Below are 13231 nucleotides of genomic sequence, written 5' to 3'. Positions count from 1 at the left end.
AGACACCTGGGAGCCAGAAATCTTGCTGATTGATAGGGGATCAAATACTTATTTCACTCATTAACATGCAAATCAATTTATAACTTTTTTTAAATGTGTTTTTCTGGATTTTGTTGTTGTTATTCTGTCTCTCACTGTTAAAATACACCTACCATTAAAATTATAGACTGATCATTTCTTTGTCAGTGGGCAAACGTACAAAATCAGCAGGGGATAAAATACTTTTTTCCCTCACTGTATGACCTGGGGTGACATTGATATGGCTTAAGAGCTCATTATAAACAAATTAATAATTGGCAACTGATGAATACTGCTTCAGATTTATGACTGAGACTGTTGCCATTGTCAATTTTGTGTAGAAACAAGCATATCAAAGAAGGTGGACATTTTCTGCAGCTAGTGAAAGATGCATGCAAAATGAACACATTGATGTGCTGGAATATGAATAAACTATGCTGCAGGTTGGAGGAGAAATGTGACTGTGTTATCTCCTTGTGGATTTTATATACTAATATATTTGTGTGTGTTTTAGCTGAATATTTGTCATTAACATCGGAAACCTAACATCTGTGGTTCGTAATTAGCTAGTCTGTATAGCTTTAGTATATTTAGTATATAAGTATACAGATGACTGAGACCAGCTTTGCAGATTTTACTCTTTGGCTGTGACATGGTAGGTGTATAAAATTACAATTTAAGCAATTGCATGCAATGAGATAATTTAAATACAAGAGGACGACAGCAGATGTATTCTCTGCAGCTGGAAGGTTTTTTAATACTACAATCAATCTCTAATGCCTAAGAGAGTTTTTTTTTTAATTTTATTTAAGATTCCATTTGAAGAAAAGAGATGACTGATTGAAGAAAAATTTTAGGGGGGAGGGGTAGAAAACATCAGCCCAGCACTTATTATATTTCAGTTTTAAATGAATAACTGAAACAGAAGTACGTCTTATTAAGACATAGATAAGTGGCTTTACACATGAAGTACTAATTTGGCATTTCCTATATGCAGCATTTATTATGATATTTCATTACTTGTTTGTTTCATACCGTAGGTAATTAGTATGACTTCTGTGATTCTGCTTAGACTGATATTCTCCACTGCACATGCAATGTTGCTAGCATTGTGTAATTATTTATGTGTTGAAAAGTATAAAGTATTTTAATGGGCAAAGAGAAATGTAATTAGTTCCATTTAATGTTGAAAGAGAGGAAAATTGCTGTTACTCCATATAAAATGAGAATCAATCTATAAAAAAATGTATTAAAAAATCCCTTTCCTGTTTATTTAATATATGGTGGCAATAAAAAAAAGACTTAATGTAAATCGTTCTCTGAATCTTCTATTTATACAGCTTCCCTTAGGAGACATTCATTGAGTCCAGGGAGATGCTGGCTGTGGTATTACAGATGCTGGGAAGTGGTCAGAGACTGTGTGGTCCTGACCTTGGTGGGTGGGCACCATTCTAACACATAGGGCCGAGGGTGCAAAAAACAGGCGGGCTCCGGAGGAAGGCGAGCAGAGAGTGGGTACAGTGAGTCTGGAGTCTGGAGGGATTTTAACAAGAGATGAGTCTGGAGGTGTAGTCTGTTCCAGACAATGGCAGGTGAAAAGCAAAGATTTTTCTTTTCTTTTTATTTTGACAGGTTTATACAAATTAAAACAATAACTATTTTATAGCTTATAATTATATAAAAAGAATATTGATCGTTTATTTTATTTTATTAGTTGTTTATTCTTGTTATCTGTTTATCAATCTGTAAAGTGCTCTGTGGCTACCCTGCGATGGGTGCTATACAAAATAAAAATGTATTTATTCACTTTTTCATTGTCATTACACGTGTCAATTCTAAAATATTGAAATTCCAGAGTTACATTAGACACTAAACATCCTGGGGATATGACCTCTTTCAATGTCATCAGGCCTAATTCAGTGAGTGTCTGCCCACTATATGCAGCACATTTGGCAATGAAAAGAAAGCTACAAAGAGGGGCACTGTTGAGCAGGATGGTTTGACAGTTCAACCTTTGAAGTTACATTAATATGTACAGAGCATAACCTTAAAACATCCAAAGGTCCATTCAGAAAGAGAGGACTGTCATATGCAATTAATATCCACCCGTACTGTTACCATCTTTAGTTTCAGTATGTGTGAGTTTCAGCTTTTTAAACAAAAGGATTTAAAGGTGGAGCCGGTTCACTCTTGTACCAGCTGGATATGAGGCTTTGTGGTTTCTTTTCTTGGCAGTACAAAATTATATTTGCATGTGTTCAGGTTGAAACAAGGGTTTATTGAAGGCCCAGCACAGCAGACAACAAAATAATTGAAATATAAATTAAAATAGGTTTTGAAGAACTCTTCTCATATCTTGTCCTACCACCCCTTCCCAGGATAGACAGCAAATTGGCAATAAGTAAGATATTGTTAACATTATGACTTTTTTCCTCCCTTTTTTCCTTCCAATTCACAGGTAAACATAAAATTAAATGAACATAAATGCTTATCATGATCATACTTCCTTTCCCACTGTTGATTAACCCTTATATTTTCTTGGATTTATAACACTGACAGTTTACACAGAATGAATTCTTATAATTATTCAAAATACATGGGAGAGCAGCGTACCTGTAAATAATTGAAAAATAAATAAATATATGTTTCAGACTCTTCGCATGTGTTGTAATATAAAGCCTTTCACAATCTATTGCTGCCAGTGTATTACTCACCATTTGTCTGACGTTTGCAAACTGTAATGTGTAAAAATATATCAGTGCATGTGCCCTCTTGTGGCATAAGAACTACAACGATTAATTAATTACATAGCAATAAAGAAATATAGAGCATGTCACATAAAACCAAACACCTCAATAATATTAAAATATATGCACTTTTGTTTTGCTCTTGTATCCTGTAAGTCGCCCTGGATAAGTGGCACAAATACATAATAGTGATAGGGGAAGGACACAAACTTACTCGTCTATTCCCATGAAGCCTGCTCGCTCTTTCTCCTGATTCCGGATCAAATGCACTGGAGTGCATATCAAAGCATGTTCATGATGTTATCATCTGCTGTTATCATTGGCCTAGACTTGTGACTCTCTTTCAATAGATTGCCTTATGCTCTGAATAACTTTTTTTTTTAAATCAAAATAGGTTCACATGATCTTTGGATAAAAGTAATCCTTAAAACCACAATAAATAAAAAGTGGGGGATTTTAGTTCTCTATGGCAAGTTTACAACTAAGTATCTCACCTCTTGGCACTGATTTATTAACTCTTTAATAATAAATGAATGAATGTACTGTATAATCTCAGCCCCCCAGCTTGGCCAAGCCCTTTGTAAAGTGTCCCAAGCACATGTGTGTGTATTTGTGTGTGTGTATGTCTTGTCATATTAAGAAGCAATTCAAGCACTCCCAACAATTTTAATGTACAGCTCTTAGACACAACTAGATCTGGTGGCTGTGAAGGCCATAGCATATGATTCACATCATTTTCATACTCATCAAACCATTCAGTGAGCCCTCGTGCCCTGTGGATGGGGGCATTGTCATCCTGGAAGAGACCACTCCCATCAGGACAGAAATGTGTCACCATAGGATAATGGTGATAACTTTGTAATGATTTGCAGGGGACAAGTGGCCCAAACCATGCCAGGAAAATGCCCCCCACAGCATAACAGAGCCTCCGGACCCCCTCACTGTAGGGGTCAAGCAGTCAGGCCTGTACTGTTCTCTTGGTGTCGCCACACATGCATTCGCCCACTTGTCGAGAATATGGTGAAGGATGACTCATCTGACCAGATAATTTTGTTCCACATCTCTGTAGACCAGTGCCTATGGTTTTTGCACCACTGGACTCTCAGATGTGCATTTGTCTTTGTAATGAGGGGTTTATGCCCTGCAACCCTACTATAATACCCCTCTCTGTGTAGTTCTCAACGGACTGTTCTTGCTGATACAGTCTGATCAAGTCCTGCATTGACATTCTCAGTCACCTGGGAAAGAGTTTTTCCTTACATATCGCAGTAAGGAACAAGCGTCACGTTCACGGTCGCTATCGACCACAGTGTCCAACCCTATTAACTGATGTCTTTCCCATAGATCTAAATGGGATGTAACTTTAGGAACTGTTCCTATTGAAACACTAGCCAGTTGAGCAGTCTTTGTGACTGAAGCTCCTGCCATTCATGCCCCAATAATGACCCCTCTTTCAAAGTCACTTAAATCCTTTCCTCTTGCCATCTTGATCCAAAATTGAGGTCAACTGGGCCTGCTCAGCATTTTTATACACACCACAGAGCATGATACGATGTTATTGCTTAATTGTATCATGCAGTACACCTGTTTGGGGGCATTGGCTCTTGTAGCAGTGCCTATGTTGATGCATTTCAAATCCCAAGGAGGTGGCTCCAACCTGCACATTATATACAAAAAATAATAACAATAATTAATACAATACATACTGAAATAAAACAAGGTAGTCAAAGCATTAGAGATAACATTTAAATGATGACTTTTCAGATGCCTGAAATCCACCATACTGTACCTTTTTTATCTGTGTGGGTGGACATGCATCTGGCAGATAATCAAAAAACTTTTTTTTTTCTGTGGGCTGTCAGTTGAGTCATATCAACAATGCTCATTCTTCTCGAGTGCCCATTGATCACTAAATCTGGACCAATTCCAAAGATTTATCTTTAAAGTAAAAGCTGCTTGTTGTAGCACTTAAGTATAAATAATGCTAAACTCCACTTTCCTGTGAAATCCACTTTCCAATTTGTAAAACATTAATACCTGGAAAGAATCTTCACAATGGACTGAGAGATGCAAAATCCTTTAATATTAAGACTACTGGGAGATCTTTAAAAGCTTTATCCTCCAGTGTAAAGTTGCCAACTCTGCCTAACTCCAGATAAACACCAGAACATTTAGTAATAATGTTAATGTGAAAAAGAGTTTAATTTTAATTGTATTAATCCTTTATATATCTAAATTCTAGCTTTGTGTATCTATTAAAAGAAATCTGTAGCTATATTTTGCAGCCCAAAGAAAAAAGCTCACATCAGGCCATGTGATTGCATAAATGCATCTTTTCTGTACAGAGTTCAGACCTGTAACGTCACAAATCCACAAATTTAGCGTTAGATGAAGCATATAATTATTTTCCTTATAACTATTAATATAGTCAAGAAGGTTGTATTCTTCAAGTCAGTGTTTATCGAAATGTCTATCTACAGGATTTAATGGCTTGTGGTCTTCAAAGTGACTTCCCAGTTTATTTAAAAAGGGGAAACATGGAAATAACTTGATGCAGTTCATTACCCTCTCAACAGCTGGTATTAATTGCTTAGAACCTGTTAATCAGATAATGTAGTCATACCTGCATGGAATAGAATAACGCTCACTCCAGGCTGTATGGTTGTATGAATGCATTCTTTCTTTACTGAGCTCAGGACTGCAGTATCACCACAATGGCCACTTCCATATTCATACTGACAAAGTTTAAGACTTATCTCCAAGCATGGGGGATTCATATTCTTCAAAACACTGGGTCCAATCCTTTACTGGCCGGAGTGTCACAGTGCAAATGGACAAATATAAATTATAATAATAGAGGAAAACAAATCCTGGGGTCACCTCAAGTCTTATTAAACATTCTTGCAGAGTGGTAAGAGAAGGACAGCTTGTCTTTTAATGAAAGTGACATAACGTACTTGAACAATCAAAGGATTTTCTAAACAAACAGGGTTAAAAATCAATTCCTGTAGAAAAACAAATCTACAGAAAATGAACTGTTACATAATTCTCGAAAGACTGACATGTAACAAATAGACATGTATTTTTCTCTTTGACAGAAATGGACTATAGACAGTCTTTGATCTCAGATAACCTAAGCAGTATTTATATGAGTAAGGATAAGTTTACTGTGAATGCTTTTAATCCCTATGAGTAAAACTTAGAATACAAAGTTATTCTCCAAAAGGTTAGAACAGAAGCACAAGTGGCCTAAAAATGAGTGTTGCATTGAGGCAGGAGGGTATGAGATATGTGAATGTGAATGTTGCCAAATCTGTTAAATATATTGTTTTTGGGTTTCAGTCTATCAGTTCAGGAAAAGCAAGACACTAGCAAAGAAATCCTTTTTATTCAATGTGCACAAATTTAATAACTCAATTTAATAGCCTCAATTTAATAGCTACCAAAACTCAAAGTGGTGTTTTTTCAAATTTGATCACATGTGTTCCAGCTCCTTTCCTATACACACAGGATTAACTCCTTGGTTTATTTCCTTTATTATCAGTAAATGTGTCAATTCAGCACATCTATCAATACATTATCCTGCTTTCAAAAACCCTTCTAGGTAACATACTTTAACTCTTAAACTTCGTTCCCGTTCTTTCCAAAAACGAGGCAATATTTAGTATACCACATCCTGGCACTGTGCCTTGTAAAACAATACACTTTATTGAATAAATAGGCTGAAATGTTCCTTTTCATATAGTGTGGTATAGATCATGTTATTTATTATCACCATTATTATCACTGTCAATTTCAAATGTGGATAGCTACAAAAACAAAGGCTAAAGGTCCTTTCACACTGGATGGGTCAAAGTGGTGTCAAAGTCCTTTTTTATTTACAATACATTTCTTCCTGCAATAGCAATGTACCAGAAATAGCGTATGGCAAATAATTTATATTTTAGTTTTTACATTGGGCATAAGTTTATCACCACATAGAAGGAGGAAAGAACACAACTGCAGTAACGGTTACTTCAGAACAGCTACAATTCTGTCCAGTCCAAGTATTTGTAGCATTTGCCCTTTTCTACCTGATTCATAATCCCGGCCGTCAGATTTTTTTAAATGTCAAGCACTGGTAAAAAAATAAAAAGTTTGTTGTACTGAGTACTGTCAGCTGACATCTGAAGTCAATAAGCATTGATTTAACTGTTTAGCAAAAGCACAGAACTTAAACCATGGTGTAAACTGGGCTCATATTAAAAAAAACGATTATAATGATGATGATGAAGAAGATGATTATTATGAGAATTGTCTTCAAATGAGATATTGTGCATGAAACTAGTTCTGAAAAAGTTTAATAGATTCCTTTGTATGTCTGAAAAGCCAGAGACAGAACAAGTTATTACATTTGTCTCCATCCTCAGCTATTGCAAGGTTAAACAGGGAAAAACATATTCTTTCCTCTGGCATTTGTTGTTGCTTCATTATTTTTCACAGAAGAGCATCTTTGTTATGTTTTATATTTGTTTGGCTTACATTTAAGACAAACAATTATCATCTGGGGGTTTTCTGTGCTCCTTTTTCTAAAAAACAAAATGTCTATTGCAGGATCATTTATCTTAATGATTTAACTTGGCAGGCTGATAGCTTGAAGGGGAAATTGCATTGTAGAAACATTTGAATGCAAACTCTGTGCTTTCAGAGCCTAGTGTGATTTTAAATTCAGCACTTCAACTACCATATTAAAGTTATGAATAAGACAGACAAAAGTAATTAGCACAAATCATCTTGAACGTTGCGTCTCCCAGTTCAGTAGCAAACCATCGTGGCGCTTCGCTCATAAAAAGCATTAACTCATCTCTATCTCATATTCAGTTACTTGAATGGTGAACTTCTGTATTATTTTATGGAGATTGCTGGCATTGTGGAGGGGAGCTTAATTTAAAATACACCGTAGTTGCCTTTGATAGATTCCATTCCTGTCATGTCATAAATAATTGGATGTCACCCAATTATTGTTACAGACCACATTAAAAAAAAATCGTATATTATTTTACAGGAATAATCAGTTCTCTGAATGCATATAATATGATGTATTGTTATAATCTTTCCATTAGCAGATGGTCATAACAGAGTGCAACTCGGTGATGGACTATAAAATAATAAAGCAAGTTTAGGGAAAAAGTGATACAAAAGAGAAGAGTGTTACATATGCTCCTGCAGAACTGAATTAAGTGAAGGTTTGATCACTCAAATGAAAATGGAGGCCAAGTGCAAAGTAAAAATGTGTTGACATGGTACAACATGACATGTTTTGTACTATGATCAATTCTGTTAAAATTGCAATTACTGAACACCAGTAAAGAAGCGATATAGAATTGCAAACTGGATGATATCCAGTCTTAAAATTAGAGATACATTGCAGTCAGCTTGGAATGCCTAGATTTTTTTTTTTTTTTTTTGGCTCAATACAAAAAATAAATGAATATCCTTAAGAAAAAATCTGGGTGCCACTTATGAATTTACTAACAGATCATACATGTTTAGCAGACAGAAGTGGAAAACATTATTTCACAGTATTGTCAAGTATTTGTGCAATATTTAATGTACTGTGAAACATGTGGGGCTGCACATGGCGTCTGGGGCTCTGTTGCTTCGTGTTTTATCGAGGAGGGGAGCCAGTCACGGAGCGAATAGGCGTTTCCCAGAAATTTTCCTTCCCCCGGGTCTGAGGTGCAGGTCAGTTCAGGGTGTTCCCTCACCATGCTGCCCAGCACAGCTTCACAGTACCATATGGTTTATTTATTTCAACAACCTTCATTGATCAATTATCAGACAAATTCAGTAATGCGTTGAAAGCTCTGCAGACAAGAAGCCCTTTGATGTGGCATCAATTCCACGAAAAATGAAAATTTGAAAAATTGACACAAATGTATTATTATTTTGTAAAATAATTTTCAGGAGTATAGCTCATTAAATTATTTCTGTACGGCGTCCCTGAAGTGCAAAACACATGCAAATCCCTGGCTTTTAAGTGGTGGAACGACCTTCCCACTGAAGTCAAAACAGTCCCTGACCTCCTTCCGGCGATTACTCAAGATACATCTTCTCAGACTCTACTTGTAATTTAGTCATTCATTCTCCTGTAAGATTGCACTTATACAATGTTTTGCCATACGCTTCCCTTTGCATTACTAGCACTTGTATCGTTTATTTTGATATCCCCTATGCTCCCTTTCCCTTAACTTTGACTTAACATCTTGTCTGCAGTTTTCATTCTAGGATGTAAGACAATATACACTCACCTAAAGGATTATTAGGAACACCTGTTCAATTTCTCATTAATGCAATTATCTAACCAACCAATCACATGGCAGTTGCTTCAATGCATTTAGGGGTGTGGTCCTGGTCAAGACAATCTCCTGAACTCCAAACTGAATGTCTGAATGGGAAAGAAAGGTGATTTAAGCAATTTTGAGCGTGGCATGGTTGTTGGTGCCAGACGGGCCGGTCTGAGTATTTCACAATCTGCTCTGCATTTGTGAAGCCACAACACGTACAACCTTGAGGCGGATGGGCTACAACAGCAGAAGAACCCACCGGGTACCACTCATCTCCACTACAAATAGGAAAAAGAGGCTACAATTTGCACAAGCTCACCAAAATTGGACAGTTGAAGACTGGAAAAATGTTGCCTGGTCTGATGAGTCTCGATTTCTGTTGAGACATTCAGATGGTAGAGTCAGAATTTGGCGTAAACAGAATGAGAACATGGATCCATCATGCCTTGTTACCACTGTGGTGGTGGTGTAATGGTGTGGGGGATGTTTTCTTGGCACACTTTAGGCCCCTTAGTGCCAATTGGGCATCGTTTAAATGCCACGGCCTACCTGAGCATTGTTTCTGACCATGTCCATCCCTTTATGACCACCATGTACCCATCCTCTGATGGCTACTTCCAGCAGGATAATGCACCATGTCACAAAGGTCGAATCATTTCAAATTGGTTTCTTGAACATGACAATGAGTTCACTGTACTAAACTGGCCCCCACAGTCACCAGATCTCAACCTAATAGAGCATCTTTGGGATGTGGTGGAACGGGAGCTTCGTGCCCTGGATGTGCATCCCACAAATCTCCATCAACGGCAAGATGCTATCCTATCAATATGGGCCAACATTTCTAAAGAATGTTTTCAGCACCTTGTTGAATCAATGCCACGTAGAATTAAGGCAGTTCTGAAGGCGAAAGGGGGTCAAACACAGTATTAGTATGGTGTTCCTAATAATCCTTTAGGTGAGTGTAGATCTGTTTGAGGATGTTTTTGCGACAGTTCCTTATTTACACCCTTATCTGCAATCAGGAGCGATTCATCAGACTTGCAGCTCGAAATAGCGACAGTTCTGCAGCCATTTCTGGGGATTTCATGCATAAATGAAAATAGGGACAAATTCTGGTGCTACAAAATAATGGACTAATAAATAAAACAGACCAATTGGTGATTGTTTTGCCTATATAAAAATATGAATACAGTAGTGTGATGTCCCCTAAATATCTATCTAGGGGTATTTTACTGCTACTGTCATAAATTAAAAAATATAGTTCTACTTTACATAATACATTAAATTCATGGTTTTATAGCAATTCTACTATGAATACTACATTTCCATACACCATTCTGGTGCAGCACACATACAACCAGTGTTAGACACATATAATGTGGCACACAGCAGTAGTAATGTACATAATAGCATAGTATGTTTGTTGCTGTGTATTATCCTGCATTAAGACCCCATACATACATACAGTTAATTATGCTTATTGGGTAATATTTATTACTACGCCCACAATATTGTGTTTGCAATACTACACGTATGAGCCTCGTTGTATGCCCTGTCAGGACAATGGCAGACGTGTCACTGTATTACCGAGGTGGTATGCATTTGGGAAGCGTCCAAACATAAGCAAAATGCAGAGTCTCTTTATTATTGCACTTAAACCTTTCCTTTTCGAAGTATCTTCAATCTTCTCAATAAAGCAAGCTGACACGTGTTCTGCAGCTTATGAAACACATACATCACACAGGGTTTTTGTGAAGTGTTCTTTCAGAAAATAGCTTTTTGGTGCTATGAACTGCTATATGTTCCGAGATATTATCTGAATGTGAGTTTGCATGAGTAATATCAGAATGACTAGTCTCTAACGTTTCATCTGCGCTATCTAATATGCTGACCTATTGTGCAAAGACAGTGACAAATGCAGCTTCAGACCAGGAGAATTAGCAGAGGGAAAATCATTTGAGGGATTCACATGCTTTTATTACAAATTACTTCAGGCCAAAGTCAATGATGGTGCGAGAATCACAGGAAAATCTGTATAAAATGTTCAGTTCCCAGACTAAATGGACTTTTTCTGTGTGTCAAGTTACATTATGGTAATACAGTTAGTAGTAGTAGTAGATGCAGTGGTACTTCTCTACTTCAACTGTGACCTCTGTTGTTAATGGATTAAACAAACTAAACAGGTTTCATTAGAAGTGTTCTCTCTTTTGCTTTCTTGGAAGATTAGTAATAGAGTTGTAATAACTGTTATATATCATCTATTAATAGTATATAGATGGTTTATTAATTGCTATTTGTGTAACCGTATAAATTGCTACTATTTAATTTATCATGCAATCTTAAATACATTTAATCTTCATAATCACTTATATGTAATTTTAAAATAATCGCCTATGTATTTTTCAGGTAGATTTTCTTTCTTATGATATAGTACACACAGTAACAAACATACTGTCCTTTTGATGATGTATAACTATCTGCACAATTTAATAGAGTTTTAAACTGGTGTTCACAGTGAAGACAGCCCCAACCTCACACCTGACTTCTGCCTTCCAAAGCAGAAGTATCCACCAACAAACACACTTTCCCAGCATTCATTGCTTTGCATCCCTCCTCCACCCCAAACTTCACCTTTGCAGCAGCTCCTTGGCCCATCCACTGGCCTCATTCTCATTGCCAGGTCATCGTTCCCTTAGTCAAGCGAGTCTAGGTCAAAACAAACTTTTTTACTACATACGTTTATTGTGGTTGGATAAAGTTATATTTTATCTGAGCCATTACATTTTTATGAAGCCTTCACAGTTACCTGTGCTGAATGCATCTGGATGTTTGCTGTAATCATTATGTTGATTTTACCTGCAAGAGTGTTTATTCATTTATTTAATCTTCTTATAAATGTATCCAGAAACCTGACTGGGGCTTTATATATTTTTTTTTTATTGTCTTATGTAGTCACTTATTCACATGCTGGCTTGATTTCTCAGTGGTCTTTTGTTGTTCCTAGACCCTGTGCCTTTCTATAACTTATTATGCACTAGACAACTGTCTCTCTGTGTGAGTTTTTAAAGTGGTTTCTTGCAGTAATTGGATTCTATTCAGAATATTGGTTAGGCTTATACCTGTAGTGTTTGCTTGAAGCTGTAAAAGGAAATTGAAAGAAATAGCAGGACAATTTACAAATGTATCCCACTTATTCAAAGGTATGTTATGTCAATGAGAATAAAGAATAACATTTTTTTACAGCTGAAATTATTGCAAAGAATGCATAATTTTATTTTAGGAGCTTGAATAATCATAAGACGAAGGCGGAAGTATTTTGATTATATATATTGTCTTAACCTGCGTAGCTGTTGGATACAATAGCCTACACATAGGGACAAGGCTGATGTACACCCCCTCACACACACATACTAGGAGGAATGAGTCAAGGAGCTGCTGCAGAGGGGGGAAGTGGGGGGGAGGAGGGATACTAAGCAATGAAAGCTGGGAAGGTGTGTTTGGTAATGATGCTTAGATGAGAGACAGTGAGTGTGAGGTTGAGCTTGTGCTTTCATTCTATTCTATTGCATATCTGTTACAAGCCTCATACATTTAAAGAATGGCAGTATAGTCTCAGTCATTTCAGGCAGAAGCAAACCACACACTGAGGGGGGTGGGTGGACACTGCAGAGCTGCCCAAGACTACTGTAAAAAAATCTCAGTCCTGCTCTGTTTCTAGAAATGCAACGCCAATGAAACAATTTAAAATTAAACTCTGCTAAATCCTAGCAACCAATGTGTGACATAGTTGCACTGACATTTAACTAGACAACTTACAAGTGATTAGTATATAACAGCTATTACCCCGACAATGTTTAAAATACTGTATCTGATTTCCCTTTAGCAATGACTGTGTATTAACAAACGTGACAAATGTGAGGGCAGATTAATTAATTGTATAAATAACAAAGAACAGATTCAACATTGTTAGAGCTGACATCAATCCAAATCAGCATTTGATCTGTGCCCATGGAAACAATGAAAATGTTGTTCTTTCCTCTCTAATGAAGGTGTGTACTTTAAATACATGTGTTTTAAATACATTCTGTGTGATATAGGTAACCTCAAACTATGGCCTCTGTCTGTGTGCAGTAATAGTGG

The sequence above is a fragment of the Amia ocellicauda genome, chromosome 6, assembly GCF_036373705.1.
Source record: "Amia ocellicauda isolate fAmiCal2 chromosome 6, fAmiCal2.hap1, whole genome shotgun sequence".
NCBI lineage: Eukaryota > Metazoa > Chordata > Actinopteri > Amiiformes > Amiidae > Amia > Amia ocellicauda.
The sequence above is the reverse complement of the archived record's forward strand: the minus strand, read 5'-3'. Positions refer to the sequence as shown.